The 15,452-nt window shown below is 48.0% G+C and overlaps 1 long non-coding RNA gene across 3 annotated transcripts in view; it reads right to left on the bottom strand.

Annotated features, from left to right (window-relative positions):
- Positions 1 to 15,452, bottom strand: part of LOC138300756 (uncharacterized) — a 409,302-nt gene that overhangs the window by 373,218 nt on the left and 20,632 nt on the right. For all 3 annotated transcript variants that reach the window (XR_011204999.1, XR_011204998.1, XR_011205000.1), the window contains one exon: positions 8,507 to 8,554. This is a non-coding gene — a long non-coding RNA (uncharacterized lncRNA). The remainder of the gene's footprint in view (positions 1 to 8,506; positions 8,555 to 15,452) is intronic.

Genomic DNA, 15,452 nt, shown 5'->3' with positions numbered 1-15,452 from the left:
CAGGTGGTGGTCTCCTCAAATATCCCTGTAGACTGTTTGCTTGGAAATGACCTGGAGTCCTCAGCATGGGCTGAGGTAGAACTCAAAACCCATGCAGCCATGCTGGGTATCCCTTAACTGGTGTGTGTCAAGACAAGGGCACAGTGCAAGGCTCAGGGTGAAAAGGTGGTGTTGGAGCCTGGAAAAAGGGCCCAACCCTCCAAGAGAAAAGGAAAGAAGACTGGGGAACCAGCTTCAACACAACAAGAAAAAGAGAACCTCTCTTCTCAGGAAGAAGTTCTGCCCTCTGAGGGAACTGAGCCTCTGGAGTTAGAACCTTATCAGGTTGAGCTCCTAGGCCCAGGGGGACCCTCAAGGGAACAGTTGTGTAAGGGGCAAGAAACCTGTCCCTCTCTTGAAGGCCTTAGGCAGCAAGCTGCTAAAGAGTCCAATGGAAAAATAACAGGAACACATAGAGTCTATTGGGAAGATGGACTCCTTTACACTGAGGCAAGAGATCCCAAACCTGGTGCCACTAGGAGAGTGGTAGTGCCTCAGGAGTTTAGGGAGTTCATTCTAACCTTAGCTCATGATATTCCTCTTGCTGGGCATTTAGGACAGACCAAGACGTGGGAGAGACTAGTCAACCACTTCTATTGGCCCAACATGTCCCAGAAGGTCAAGGAGTTTTGTGTCTCCTGTGCCACCTGTCAAGCCAGTGGTAAGACAGGTGGACACCCAAAGGCCCCCCTCACTCCCCTTCCAGTGGTGGGGGTCCCCTTTGAAAGAGTGGGTGTGGACATAGTGGGTCCACTTGAACCTCCCACAGCCTCAGGGAACCAATACATACTAGTAGTAGTGGATCATGCTACTAGATACCCTGAAGCAATTCCCCTTAGGTCGACTACTGCCCCTGCAGTAGCCAAAGCACTCATTTGTATTTTTACCAGAGTGGGTTTTCCTAAGGAGGTGGTGTCTGACAGAGGTACCAACTTTATGTCAGCATACCTAAAACACATGTGGAATGAGTGTGGGGTGACTTACAAATTCACCACACCATACCATCCACAAACCAATGGCCTTGTTGAAAGGTTTAACAAGACCTTGAAAGGCATGATCATGGGGCTCCCTGAAAAACTCAAAAGGAGATGGGATGTCCTCTTGCCATGTCTGCTTTTCGCTTACAGAGAGGTGCCTCAGAAGGAAGCAGGGTTTTCCCCCTTTGAACTTCTGTTTTGCCATCCTGTACGGGGACCACTAGCTCTTGTGAAAGAAGGCTGGGAGAGACCTCTTCATGAGCCTAAGCAAGATATAGTGGACTATGTACTAGGACTACGTTCAAGGATGGCAGAGTATATGGAAAAGGCAAGTAAAAACCTTGAGGCCAGCCAACAGCTTCAGAAGTTTTGGTATGACCAAAAGGCTGCTATGGTTGAATTTCAGCCAGGGCAGAAAGTCTGGGTTTTGCAGCCTGTGGCTCCCAGGGCACTTCAGGACAGATGGAGTGGCCCTTACCCAGTGCTAGAGAAGAAGAGTCAGGTCACCTACTTCGTGGACCTAGGCACTAGCAGGACCCCCAAGAGGGTGATCCATGTGAACCTCCTCAAGCTCTTCCATGACAGGGCAGATGTGAATCTGTTGATGGTAACAGATGAGGACCAGTAAGCCGAGTGTGAACCTCTCCCTGATCGCCTCTCCACAGACCCTAAAGATGGCTCAGTTGATGGAGTGATCTATTCAGACACCCTCTCTAGCCAACAGCAATCTGACTGTAGGAAGGTCCTGCAACAGTTTGCTGAGCTCTTTTCCCTAACCCCTGGTCAGACACACCTGTGTACCCATGATGTGGACACAGGAGACAGCATGCCTGTCAAAAACAAAATATTCAGACAGTCTGACCATGTTAAGGAAAGCATCAAGGTGGAAGTCCACAAGATGCTGGAATTGGGAGTCATTAAGCACTCTGACAGCCCCTGGGCTAGCCCAGTGGTCTTAGTCCCCAAACCTCACACCAAAGATGGAAAGAGAGAGATGAGGTTTTGTGTGGACTACAGAGGACTTAATTCTGTCACCAAGACAGATGCCCATCCCATTCCAAGGGCACATGAACTGATTGACAAACTAGGTGCTGCCAAATACTTAAGTACCTTTGACTTGACATCAGGGTACTGGCAAATCAAAATGGCACCAGGAGCAAAGGAAAAGACAGCATTCTCCACACCTGATGGGCATTATCAGTTTACTGTTTTGCCCTTTGGTTTAAAGAATGCCCCTGCCACCTTCCAAAGGTTGGTGAATCAAGTCCTTGCTGGCTTGGAGTCCTTTAGTGCAGCTTATCTTGACCATATTGCTGTCTTTAGCTCCAGCTGGCAGGATCACCTGGTCCACCTGAAGAAGGTTTTGAAGGCTCTGCAATCAGCAGGCCTCTCTATCAAGGCATCCAAATGCCAGATAGGGCATGGAACTGTGGTTTACTTGGGACACCTTGTAGGTGGAGGCCAAGTTCAGCCACTCCAGCCTAAGATCCAGACTATTCTGGACTGGGCAGCTCCAAAAACCCAGACCCAAGTCAGGGCATTTCTTGGCTTGACTGGGTACTACAGGAGGTTTGTGAAGGGATATGGATCCATATTGATAGCCCTCACAGAACTTACCTCCAAGAAAATGCCCAAGAAGGTAAACTGGACTGTAGAATGCCAACAGGCCTTTGACACCCTGAAACAAGCAATGTGCTCAGCACCAGTTCTGAAAGCTCCAGATTACTCCAAGCAGTTCATTGTGCAGACAGATGCCTCTGAACATGGGATAGGGGCAGTTTTGTCCCAAACAAATGATGATGGCCTTGACCAGCCTGTTGCTTTCATTAGCCGGAGGTTACTCCCCAGGGAGCAGCGTTGGAGTGCCATTGAGAGGGAGGCCTTTGCTGTGGTTTGGTCCCTGAAGAAGCTGAGACCATACCTCTTTGGTACTCACTTTGTAGTTCAGACTGACCACAGACCTCTCAGATGGCTGATGCAAATGAAAGGTGAAAATCCACAAATGTTGAGGTGGTCCATCTCCCTACAGTGAATGGACTTTATAGTGGAACACAGACCTGGGACTGCCCATGCCAATGCAGATGGCCTTTCCGGGTTCTTCCACTTAGAAAATGAAGACTCATTTGGGAACGGTTAGTCTCATCCTCTTTTGTTTGGAGGGGGGGGGGGTTGTGTAGGGAAATGCCTCCTTGGCATGGTTACCCCGACTTTTTGCCTTTGCTGATGCTAGGTTTTGATTTGAAAGTGTGCTGAGGACTGCTAATCAGGCCCCAGCACCAGTTTTCTTTCCCTAACCTGTACTTTTGTTTCCACAATTGGCACACCCTGGCCTCCAGGTAAGTCCCTTGTAACTGGTACCCCTGGTACCAAGGGCCCTGATGCCAGGGAAGGTCTCTAAGGGCTGCAGCATGTCTTATGCCACCCTGGGGACCCCTCACTCAGCACAGACAAACTGCTTGCCAGCTTGTGTGTGGTGGCGAGGATAAAAAGACTAAGTCGACATGGCACTCCCCCTCAGGGTGCCATGCCAACCTCACGCTGCCTACAGGTATAGATAAGTCACCCCTCTAGCAGGCCTTACAGCCCTAAGGCAGGGTGCACTATACCATAGGTGAGGGCATAAGTGCATGAGCACTATGCCCCTACAGTGTCTAAGCAAAACCTTAGACATTGTAAGTGCAGGGTAGCCACAAGAGTATATGGTCTGGGAGTCTGTCATGCACGAACTCCACAGCACCATAATGGCTACACTGAAAACTGTGACGTTTGGTATCAAACTTCTCAGCACAATAAATGCACACTGATGCCAGTATTCATTTTATTGTAACATACACCCCAGAGGGCACCTTAGAGGTGCCCCCTGAAATCTTAACCAACTACCCGTGTAGGCTGACTGGTTTTAGCAGCCTGCCACACACCAGACATGTTGCTGGCCACATGGGGAGAGTGCCTTTGTCACTCTGTGGCTAGTAACAAAGCCTGTACTGGGTGGAGATGCTTATCACCTCCCCCTGCAGGAACTGTAACACCTGGAGGTGAGCCTCAAAGGCTCACCCCCTTTGTTACAGCACCCCAGGGCACTCCAGCTAGTGGAGTTGCTCGCCCCCTCCAGCCACGGCCCCACTTTTGGTGGCAAGGCCAGAGGAGATAATGAGAAAAACAAGGAGGAGTACCTGGCCAGTCAGGACAGCCCCTAAGGTGTCCTGAGCTGAGGTGACTCTGACTTTTAGACATCCTCCATCTTGCAGATGGAGGATTCCCCCAATAGGATTAGGGATGTGCCCCCTCCCCTCAGGGAGGAGGCACAAAGAGGGTGTAGCCACCCTCAGGGCTAGTAGCCATTGGCTACTAACCCCCAAGAAATAAACACACCCCTAAATCGAGTATTTAGGGGCTCCCAGAACACAGCAAGATATATTCCTGCAACCTAAGAAGAAGAGGACTGCTGAACTGAAAAACCTGCAGAGAAGACGGAGACACCAACTGCTTTGGCCCCAGCTCTACCGGCCTATCTCCCCGCTTCTAAAGACACTGCACCAGCGACGCGTTCCCCAGGGACCAGCGACCTCTGAAGCCTCAGAGGACTGCCCTGCATCTAGAAGGACCAAGAACTCCAGAGGACAGCGGCTCTGTTCCACAAAGTCTGTAACTTTGCAACAAAGAAGCAACTTTGAACCAACACACGTTTCCCGCCGGAAGCGTGAGACTTGGCACTCTGCACCCGACGCCCCCGGCTCGACTTGTGGAGAACAACCACTTCAGGGAGGACTCCCCGGCGACTGCGAGACCGTGAGTAGCCAGAGTTGACCCCTCTGAGCCCCACAGCGACGCCTGCAGAAGGAATCCCGAGGCTCCCCCTGACCGCGACTGCCTGCTTCAAAGACCAGACACCTGGTAAAGGCACTGCATCCGCAGCCCCCAGGACCTGAAGGATCGGCCCTCCAGTGCAGGAGCGACCCCCAGGTGGCCCTCTCCCTTGCCCAGGTGGTGGCTACCCCGAGGAGCCCCCCCTTGCCTGCCTGCATCGCTGAAGAGACCCCTTGGTCTCCCATTGATTTCTATTGAAAATCCGACGCTTGTTTGCACACTGCACCCGGCCGCCCCCGTGCCGCTGAGGGTGTACTTTCTGTGCTGACTTGTGTCCCTCCCGGTGCCCTACAAAACCTCTGTGGTCTGCCCTCCAAAGACGCGGGTACTTACCTGCTGGCAGACTGGAACCGGGGCACCCCCTTCTCCATTGAAGCCTAGGCGTTTTGGGCACCACTTTGACCTCTGCACCTGACCGGCCCTGAGCTGCTGGTGTGGTAACGTTGGGGTTGCTCTGAACCCCCAACGGTGGGCTACCTTGGACCCAAACTTGAACCCCGTAGGTGGTTTACTTACCTGCAAAAACTAACAAACACTTACCTCCCCCAGGAACTGTTGAAAATTGCACTGTCTAGTTTTAAAATAGCTATATGTCATTTATGTGAAAACTGTATACGCTATTTTGCTTATTCAAAGTTCCTAAAGTACCTACCTGAAATACCTTTCATTTGAAGTATTACTTGTAAATCTTGAACCTGTGGTTCTTAAAATAAACTAAGAAAATATATTTTTCTATACAAAAACCTATTGGCCTGGAATTGTCTCTGAGTGTGTGTTCCTCATTTATTGCCTGTGTGTGTACAACAAATGCTTAACACTACTCCTTTGATAAGCCTACTGCTCGACCACACTACCACAAAATAGAGCATTAGAAGTATCTCTTTTTGCCACTATCTTACCTCTAAGGGGAACCCTTGGACTCTGTGCATACTATTCCTTACTTTGAAATAGTGCATACAGAGCCAACTTCCTACATTGCATGAGATGGGTGCTTCATGCCAGTTTTAAATTCTGTCCACTTCTACTCCTGCTGGGCTCTCACCGGGCTGCCACAGGTCCTGGCTTGCTGTTCATCTGGAGCAAGGAGCAGGGTGCTGAATGGGGCTGCTTGATGGAGGAGAATGCTAGGCGGCTTGATCTTGAGCCTGAGCTGATCAAACTTCACCGGCTCAGCAGCAGCAGTAAAAGCTGGTTATGACCATGAGACCCTCTAGATGTCAGGGTGCCACTGGATACCTCCAGTAAAACATTCGACATGGGCCCCCCTCAGGCCACCAAGGGGACAGAAAACGGCAGCAGTGTCTCCACTGCATCCATCCGCGGCAAACCCACACAGCTGGCTCTGCGCTCCACCACTCTCCTCCCGCTCAGCGCTGGCGTCATCTTCTCTCAGCATCTCAACCTCCTCTCAGCTTATTTGCATAGCTAAGACACTTGAATGAGTAGCAGTACATTTGAATACAATTTTGCTTCATTAGCCATAAGCGCAATCATGCTATTGTTGCTGGGATCTGCTTTAGAACCTACTTTGCAGATTGGTTAAATATTGGCCCCAAGCCATGACTCTGGATTTACTCAACACCTCAAGCAGTAGTCCAGCAGCGGGGAGAGCTCTTCTAACCAGAAAGGAATGTCCTGCTTGAAAAGGTACGGGGGAAGACCATTGGGCCTGGGGCCCCCATCTGACATAGCCTTGGCCAGGATCAGTTGTAGCCAGCTAGACAGCGATGGTAAATCTTCAATGAAAAAGGATGAACAATTATGTTCGAGAAAAGCCAGAGGTGATAGTTTTAGTTGAACAGATAAGAAACCCATCACCTCCTTGTTGGAGAAAAGATGACTGTGGCGGGCCGACTCTGCCTCGGTCGGACCCGTCATACCCCGGGGCAACGGCACTGTGGGGATTCCCGACCCAGATGTCCTCTGGTCAGGAACCAATCAGCATGGACTTCCGGGTGACGGCAGGCAGCAGCAGCTGCTTCGCGCCGTCACCAGGATAAAAATAGACAACAGAGGCGAATTAGGTGTGGAGGAAGGAGGAAACGGCGGAGAGGACCCCGGCAGCGAGGCGGACAGAGAAGGCGAGGAAAATTTCGGAGGAGGGAGCGGAAGGAAAGGCAGGAGCAGTTTCGGTGGCGGTTTGTCAGTGGCGAGCGAGGGAGACACTGGGAACACCACCAGCAACGCGAGACACAGCAGAGGGCCAGGAGGCAGTACACCCGACCTCACACCCGATCTCCGGCCACACTCTAGGGAGAGCGTGACGTCAGCAGGTGCGTGGGCAGGTCTCACCAGTAGGAGGGAGATCTTCCCATTCTATATATGGACCACCTCACCTTGCCTCCCTTTTTGTTTTCTTCCATGTTTTCCTTAGTGTTTGACTATAAGGGGACACTCCCCCTCCTTGATACCAGAGGCCATTTGCCTCTATGGATAGGGTAAGATGATGTAATTCCCTTCAGTAGTAGTAGTGCCTACCTTGTGTTTCTCTAGATATATGTGCTTATATATTCACTTTGTGCATGAACATTGCCTACTATGAACATATGTATTTTGTGCATGAGTGCATCCCCCTGACACGTGTGTGGTTGGTGTGCTGTTGTGTGTCACCTTTGCCCTAATTATCTGTGTATCGTTTTATATTCTACAGGCCGCCTCAAGGTATTCCCTTGGGTAAGGTAGACTGCTTACTCTACACCTCTTAATTAATTAATTAAGAAGAGTTTCTTCTTTAACTCTTAATGTGAGTTTTAGGGATCCTAGGCCCTGATGAATGCCCCGAGACCTTCCTTGGCTCACTCCTGAGGGCAGAAACATGTTAGCTACTGTTTGTTAGATAGGTGACCCTGTGAGTCCTCGTTCTCACGGAGGTGTCCCAACCCTTGTTTTAACCACACCAATCAGACACCATTATTAAATTGTAACTTCATACAGGTGTCTGTTTAGGTGTTTTTATTTTTGACTAGATTAGCTGGATCCCGACTTTTCCAGACCAAGAGTTTATTTACGCACTCCCTCCTGTTCTTTTAACAGCGAGGTTGAGTCCGCCCTTGTGGCACTGTCCTACCTGGGTGGGGCTAGGTGGTCAAATGATGAAGCATGACACTATATAGTGTGTGAGACCACCTAGTCCGTAAAGGAAATTCCCCTGCTTCCCCTCTACACTTCACAGCTACTCACTGACCTCTCTCTGACCTCACCTATCCAAATAGGAACACGAATAACCAAGGGCACAAATCGTACCCTTGACGTCTTCCATTAGAGAACCCTGTACTTCTTTGTGTGTTTTATGGTTATATATATAGGGAGCTAAGTACAGTTGCGTTCCTCCTAAACGTCCCATCTTCTCCCCTATACTCTCTCCATGTGTTCTGAAGGTTACAGACAGTCCAGAACAGCACAGGGAGAGTGGGACACCCCTGAACCACAGGAGGGTAACTAAGACAAGAAAGAGAAAAAACAAGTGAGGCTCAGACGAAAAGAAAGAACTAGATGCAGAAAATAGCCAGAAGGGAGAATACAGAGAAATTAGAGAACAAACAGAGAGGAAATAGAAGAGAGAGAAAGAAAGGAAAAAAATAATAATAAAAGAAAACAAAAACAACACTTACCAGGCCACTTACCATTGTCTGTCTCCGTTTTCTTCCCACATGTGCCTCCTGTGAGCCCACCTGTAAAGAAGAAGGCGAGAGGTGAACATCAGAGGAAGAGCGGTCAAACACCGTAAACACAAGCAGAGAATAACCCTTAAATCTTAAAATAAAGACTGCATGTGTACTATCTGACCACGGGCTTAGTGTCATCATTGTGCCACCCTATTACAATAACCATCCCGATACCGAGATGTTTGCACAACTGGGTCCGCAAGGCCCATTAGTCTGCCAGTTAACTACGGCATAAAAGTTTCTTTATTTGGATTTCTTACTTTCATATAACACAATTGCCAAAAAGTGATATAGTCTTCTTGCCTTCACATTTGGAGTGCTCGTTTGTAATTGTTTTGCGGCTGCTTGTATGCCAACGTTTGTCAGCTATTACCAGGATATTTTTGGACTCCTCTCATGGCAGAGTTTAATGCTTTTTTAAATGTTGAATCACAGCCATAGGGGGGAATGACTTTGCTGAATTATACTGCAGGGCAGTCGGTGCAAAAGACAGTGGGTATTTCGCAAATTCAGTGAGAAAATCTGACCACTCATCAATTGGGGAGATTATATCTGTAACTGCCCCTCTAATAGATGTTATGCATTTGGCCATGATTTTAATACTAGTGTCACAATTCGATCTGAGGTGCTTAAGGCTGTCAGTGTAAATGCCCTTGCAGATGACACAGGCTGAGGTATGTTGGGCAGGTTAGAGTTTATTCTTATAACCTGGGGTTGGTGGTCACAGTTATGCAGTAGCTTTCCTCTAAAGTGAGCATTCCCACATTACATAGGGAATAATCCAAATAAGAGTGTGTTTTTCCATCTGTTCTTGATCAATTAGGTGGAGTATCCTGCAGAAACCACCCATTTAGAATTTTAAGACCCAAATTGCTAAGCTGCAAGACCAGAAGTTCCCCCAATTAAGTTTATGGGCAGCCATTGGTCCTGACTTGTTCTGCAACGCTGCACACACTTTCAAGCAAAGTCTCTTATGATCTCTTCATGATGACCTTGAAAAAGATTCATATTAAAGTCTCCTGTTATCATACAATCTGCTGGAGGGTGATCTCTGGCAAGGTCACAAATGACCAATATGAGCTGATTGAGTTTAGGCCTTTTCTCCATTGAACCCGGGCTAATATAGATGTTAATCAACAGGAGCGAGCGCTGTGGTCCCCAGTTATGAATTTTAATTACTTGCAGTCAATTCTCCCGAACACCTATGGATTACATTTTTGCCCCAAGTTTTATGGAGCTGTATAATGACAGGCCTCCATTTGGTCTTCCAATTGTGCACTCTTTAAACGGCTGGTTTACTGAATTCAGTGAGGCCGACAATGGTGTGACTTGCCACAGACCATGATTCTTGCAGGGCGATTATTTCAAAGCTGTTCAGAAAGGCTATGTGTTCTGGAGACAATTATTTCTGGCAGATACTACTGATGTTCGAGGAAGAGATAATGGCTCCAAGCGTAGAGCCACTGTTAACTTGCTTCAGTCAGTGCATCTGACAGACAAAGCTGACAGCAGCCAGTTCCTATCATCCCTTGAGAAGTCATGTGAGGCCCCTCTTTGGCTGCTAGAAAATATAATGGTTCAGCCCAGGGCATTTTTTAAAACTGAATAGGTTTCTTTCTTGCCTGTTCACCTCTGGAGATATCAGATGCTTCGCAAGAACGGCAGGATTACCAATTTCCTTGGAGGGCCTCATCCTGATGCCCCAAGCACTATGTAGCTCAGTTTTGGAGAACATTCTTTGCATAAGGGTAACTGAGGCAAGGGTCACCAACGTGGGTCCTGTGATTTGGGAGTCTGTTGGGGCCAGGAACTCAACTGAAACAATGTCTTGTTAATCCATGGAGCTCAGGGATAACCTTCAATAGCCTCAGGATGTTTCCCATGTTTAAGATGTTGTGGGGGTCTTTTGTGTGACATTCTGGAATAAACAACTATTTCCCCCTGTTTAAGATGTTGTGGGAGTTCTGTGTGTGACATTTCGTAACAAACAACAATTTGGCACCGGAAGGTTGCAGAGCGGCTTGTTCAGTTAATCCTTGTCTTCTAGTAGAACACTGCAAGATCTGTGCAGGGCGTAAAGCGAGGAGCTCCCTGAGTATCGTCCTCTGCCTGGCCGGGTGGAAAATGGTCTGAATTTCTGACTTTTTCAGACTGTGGGTATTGGATCCCCTGGGACCTCGAGATTGTGACTTGGATATTTTCACAATTAGCCTGGGTGACTCTTTTAGTTGGGACTTTGGAGCACGAGTCACTTAAGCTTCTACGTTGTCTTTAAACCCCCAATCAAGTCCAACCATCGGTGAGTAAACAGGCAGCCTCTGAGTCGGCAGTTTGAACCGGGGATTGAACATTTGTTAAGTGTTTCGAAACATTTTCATCTTTGCTAGACCAGACGTTCTTGTGCACTTTTTAGTGAATAACGGAAACAAGTTGTGCGTGACTGAGGAGACATTAATATTGATTTTATTCTGTTGGTTCCAGTGGCGCTTCCTTTCCCTCTTAAAGGACGCACGGGCTGGACTGCACTTGGGTCTGGACATCCAGGAACAGGCTGAAGCACCTAGATGGAGATAGCTGCCAGGCTAAACAGAGGTGGTGAACCTACTTGCGTAGGGATGGAGCTTATTGACAAGATGTGGTAATTCAGAGGTTGACCATTGGAATCTTCAGAGGCATGGGTACTTGTTGTAATAATCGGTGCTGCCACGCTGGTCAGGGGCCAAAAGCCTGAGTGCTCGCAGCTACAGCCAATTGTCACAATGTGCGTATTTAAGGGTTGTGTGGTAGGAGCTTCAGAAACTTGAGGGCATGTTGCTTTAACCAGGGTTTTCCATTGCCCTGAGCCAGAATTAAACCATTTTATCTCCGGTCAGGATCGTATTAAGAAAAGCTGGAAGTGATGGCAGGTTATCAAATAGGGAAACAGCAACAAATAGTCTGGGCAAAGTTGACAGGAGATTGCACTTTAAATATTCATTTGTTTAAATTATCAAGCTTACTATCAATCCCTGCAGTAAAGACAGTGACTGAATTCAGAAGGTCGACTTGAAGATCCAGCTTATAAGAGTGATAATTAAGGGCAGATATAGCAGACTGGAGGGTTTGCAAAGGTTGTGGCCAGACAGAGGATTGAGAGTCCTTAGGGAGATCTAAAGTAACTTTGCCTGGTTGGCCAGGGCTGTGAGGGGTCTTTGTGAGAAGAAGTGATAACTCCAAAACAGATTGACCATTCAGGTCTGCGCAAACAGGTTTTGATTGAGGATAGCCAGGGGAGGGAGTCCTGTTCAAATGATTTCATTGGGGAAAGTGAAGCTAGGTTTCCTGCTGGAGCCACTGAGCAGCTGGAAGACTGAAGGGGCAATCTGTGCTTAATTCCAACTGAGAATGAACTGCTGGGCATACGTGGGCACCTATTTGAGGGTCCTGACAGACAAGCCAGGTGGGCCTTTACAGATGGGGTAGATGTTGTATGATCACAATCCTAATCAGTAGAAGGAAGAACTGTCTCTAGCACAAGGTGGTTAGAAAGGAGTGCCTGCAGGGACTACGAGGGAAACAGGCCCCTAGGGAAAGGGAGAGTCCGTTATGCGGCTTGAAGCAGGTGAGGGGAATGGAAACAAATAACTTCAAAGGTCCAGTGTTCAGGTCTTCAGCAGCATTACAACTAATATCCAGGTCACACAATGACAGCTGTGCTATACTTCTTCAAAAAGACAGTATAACATATATCTAGCACGTTTTCAATTGGACTGTACCATTGGTGGCAAGAACGCCATCATTAGAGCAGTGCTTGAACTTGCATCTAATTGTGAGCAAATACACCATGGCAAGGTGCTGCCCAATGTACCTGGCCTTTATGGACCTTTCTTTTGCGTTTGACTGCATGAAAAGGGCCAAGATGTGGTTGATTCTTCAAAATGTGGGGATAGAAAGAAGCCCCCTTGGTTAATTTTCTGTATTCCCTACATGAAAATCTGGGGATCGGGTTGCGTTACGGTTGAGCTGGTGACATTTCTGATGTTTTTAAACTGGCAAGGGGGGTATGTCAGGGGTGTGTTTGGCTCCTCTGTTTTTTATTATTTATACAAATAAACTAAGCACCCACGTCTCTGTCCACCAAGGATGTGCTGAAAATTATTAACACATTGATTCTGGCATTATTACAAAAAGACAATGCAGTTCTAGTGGCTAGGATGCCACCTTGCCCTTCGCATTCTAATACAATCTTTTGTCTCCTTCATGGGCAATTCAGAAATTGTAACCAACTATGCGAGGCCTCAAATAATTGCCTGTGGACCAGGAAGGAGAAATCTGTCATCTTTAGATTACTTCATAGTTAGATTACTCATTATACTCTGTACAGAAGTTTTGCTACTTGGGTGTCACTTGATTCCTCTACTACCCGGCAATCCCAAGTGAAGTCAACACTCCTGAAACAGAGCAGGGTTGTGGGTTCCCTATTAAACTTTGTTCGGAGGGAAGGTAGGGGCACTATATGCCCCTTCATTAAGATCTTCGCTCTTCAGTGTTTCCCTACAGCTACTTATGGAGCAGGGGGTAACATAATGCCTCCCCTATCCAGGTGGACGAAATCAGAATTCTAAGATGGTTGAACAAGTTACTTACCTTCCTTAACGCATTATCTGGTAGAGACTCTATCTAGATGCAGATTACTTACATTTGAATTCCCTAGTGTCAGCTTCTAATCCGGAACTTTTTGCTGAGCAATAACCTGCGTGCCCTGTTGGGTGGCGTTGTTTGACTCCGCGTGCCGTCATCAACGTAGTTGGAGCCATCTGTGATGTTACGATTGTCTATAAAGGCACCACCCCGGCGTGCATACATCAGTTCTTTTTACCCACAAACTTCCACACCAGAAGCATAGAGTCATGTATAGAACCAACAGTTTTTCTGTGCAAAACTAGGGCCTTAAAAGGAATAAACCCTGCTAGACATATTTATAGAGCGGGGAGACAAGGGTGGGTGAAAGGAATCTGCAACTAGATAGAGTCTCTACCATATAATGAGTTACCGAAGGTAAGTAACTTTTTCATCTGATTGAGACTTCTAACTGCAGATTCTTTACCTTTGAATAGATACCCAAGCCATAACCTCCTGGCAGTGGGCGGCAGATAAATCTCCTTTACACTAAAAAGTCCTGTAGGACCAAATGGGCAAAGTCTCCATCCCTCCAGACCTGATTGTCCAGGCAGTAATGTTTTGCAAACATGTGCAAGGATGCCCACGTTGCTGCCTGACAGATATCCAGAACTGGTACGCCCGAGCTAGTGCAGTGGTAGCAGCTTTGCCCCTGGTAGAATGAACCCTCAAGCGCTCAGGAGGCTGCTTCCATGCCACTGATAGCAGATCTTAATGCTGAGAACGACCCAGCGTGAAATAGTTAATTTGTGCACCTCCCGACCCTTCTTTGCTCCCATGTACCCCACAAAGAGTTGGTCATCCACCTGGAACTCTTTTGTGCGGTCACAGTAGAACAACAACAATCTTTTTGGGTCCAGCCGGAGGAGTCGCTCCTCTTCTTTTGAGGCATGCGGTGGTGCAAAGAAGGTGGGCAGGGTGATGTTTTGACCCAGATGAACTGAGGTCACGACCTTAGGGAGGAAAGAGGCACGAGTTCTGAGAACCACCTTGTCAGAAAATATTGTGAGATATGGAGGCTTGGATGAAAGAGCCTGCATCTCACTCACCCTCCTGACAGATGTTATTGCCACTAAGAAGGCTGTCTTGATGGTAAACAGCCGAAGGGAACAGTTGTGTCAGGGCTCAAAGGGAGCATACATAAGAAATGTGAGGACCAGATTTAAGTCCCATTGGGGCATAACAAAGGGCATAGGGGGAAACGTATGTACAAGCCCTTTGAGGAATCTATGTACAATGGGAGATTTGAAAAGTGAAGGCTGATCAGGTAGCTGAATGAATGCCCATAAGGCAGAAAGATAGCCCTTGAGAGTAACCCAAGGCAGAACCCTGCTGGGCAAGAGATAGTATAAAGAGAAGGATATCAGAAAGAGAAGCAGAAAGAGGATCAATAGACCTTTCTGTACAATAATATACAAAGCGTTTCCAACAGCAGGCGTATACTGTTTTAGTGGAGGGACACCTGGCTGCCAAAATAACTTTACAGACTTTAGGAGGAAGGTAAAAACCCAACAACTGCCGCTGCTCAATCTCCACGCATGAAGGTGCAGAGTTGACAGGTTCGGGTGGAGAACGCTCCCCTGCTGCTGTGACAGAAGATCCTCCTGAAGGGGTAGCCTGATCGGAGCATCGATGCTCAATTTCAGAAGCTCAAGATACCAGATGCTCTGTGCCCAATCCAGAGCCACTAAGATTACTTGAGCCCGGCCGTTCTTGATCTTCTTGAGAACTCTGGGCAGTAGTGGTATGGCCAGAAAAGCGCACAGGAGGCCTGAATTTCACTTGTGATGAAAAGTGTTGCTAAGGGATTGACTGCTGACATTGCATGCTCTCTCCGGAGACTAACAGATCTAACCAAGGATCTCCCCACTGATGAAAGAGCCCTTGTGCCACCTCCGGATGGAGACACCATTCGTGATCTGCTAGGCACTGATGGCTGAGTTTGTTCGCCCTGGCGTTCAGAAGACTGCCCGGTGTTGAACCACCAGGGTTATGCCTTGCTGGTCCAACCATATTCAGAGACGTAGAGCCACTTAACGAAGGGTCCACGACCCAACACCGCCCTGCTTGTTGCCTTACCGCACTATGGTGGTGCTGTCCATGAACACCTGCACTATCTTCCCTTTACAACAGGAAGACATGCTTTCAATGCCAGTCGGATTGCATGGAGCTCTTCCTCTGATCCAGTTGCAGTTCACTAACCACCACTTCCGGCCTTCTGCAGTTCCCTCCGAGATCTGAACTG

This window comes from Pleurodeles waltl, chromosome 6, assembly GCF_031143425.1.
Source record: "Pleurodeles waltl isolate 20211129_DDA chromosome 6, aPleWal1.hap1.20221129, whole genome shotgun sequence".
Lineage (NCBI taxonomy): Eukaryota > Metazoa > Chordata > Amphibia > Caudata > Salamandridae > Pleurodeles > Pleurodeles waltl.
Note: the sequence above shows the minus strand (reverse complement) of the source record. Positions and strands in the feature narration are given on the sequence as shown.